Genomic DNA, 1621 nt, shown 5'->3' on the forward strand with positions numbered 1-1621 from the left:
TATATATATATATATATGCATATATTGTATATGTACCCTCACGGTCAAATGGACGCAGTTGCACGACTAGACAGCCGAGAGCCAAACGTACATACATGCAAGAATTTTGCAATTATGGAAATCTTTCACGCACAGATAGGTAAAAATACATATATATTGACAGACAGACAGACGGACACAAAGATGGACAGAGAGACAGGCAGACAGATTGATAGATAGATATGTTGATAGATTGATACAACACATTCCTTCATATAAGCATATTTACACACGTATACAGATCTCTTCATATACACACTCGATTAGAGTAAAATCATTTAAAGCTTTAAATGTTTAAACATGTATATACATACATACACACATATATGTATGTGTATATATATATATATATATATATATATATATATATATATGTGTGTGTGTGTGTGTGTGTGTGTGTGTGTGTGTTGTGTATTTATATATATGCCTATACAAATGCATACATATGCGTGTCTAAGTATGTGTGTGTGTGTGTGTGTGTGCATGTATGTATGTACACACACGATCTCAATCTGCAACAATCTCTCTTTTCCCTTCTGGCAACCTGTGTCTCTCAACACACACGCGCACTCCTGACCCTCTCTTTCTCTCTCGTCCTCTGTATCTGCCTTTAGACACACAAACACACACACACTCACATATATATATATATATATATATATATATATATATAAATAAATAAATAAATAAATATATATATATAATTGTGAATTTATGTATATCAGTATACGTTTTCATATGAGCACGTTTGCACGTGCGTGGTTATGTAGTACTAAATTCATTAGACATAGATAGATAGATAGATATGTACGAACGTATTTATATATATGTTTATATATGTCTGCATCAGTATGTATGAGTGTGTGAGTGTATGTGTGTGTGTGTGTGTGTGTGTGTGTGTGTGTGTGTGTATGAGAGCGTTTGCGTGTGTGCGTTTATACGCGTGTACGTATATGCGTATATGTGTGGATTCAAAGCATGCCAGATTGAAAATCGATATATGGATATTAAGCGGGCAGCAGTGGAATGATGGAGAAATTGATCATTCGTTGATGATGATGATGTCCATATCAATGGACCTCCGATATATTTCTGTGCGTGTGTATGTTTGTTAGAGTCTATGTATTTGTGCGTCAGTATATCTTACTCGCATAGGTGTTTATGTATGCGTATATACTTATGTATATGTATATGTATACTTATATCTGTATGGCCTCACACATTTATACATACGAACGCACCCACTAAGATCGGTATCTATAACCATCTACGTATGTATTTATCTAGCTATTTAGTTATCTGTCTAAGTACATATCTATATGTCATATATATATATGTGTGAGCGTGTGTGTCTTCGTTTGTGTGTGCGTATGTATGTATGTAAGTATGTATGTACCTGAGTACATGTAAATATATATGTATGTGTATGCATATGTATATGGCATATATATATATATATATATATATATATATATATATACATACATACAGGCATATATAAGTGGGTGCGTAACTATGAGCACACACTAATGCACATACACACACACACACACACACACACACACACACACACACACACACA

Source organism: Octopus bimaculoides, chromosome 25 (genome assembly GCF_001194135.2).
Source record: "Octopus bimaculoides isolate UCB-OBI-ISO-001 chromosome 25, ASM119413v2, whole genome shotgun sequence".
In the NCBI taxonomy this organism is placed as follows: Eukaryota; Metazoa; Mollusca; class Cephalopoda; order Octopoda; family Octopodidae; genus Octopus; species Octopus bimaculoides.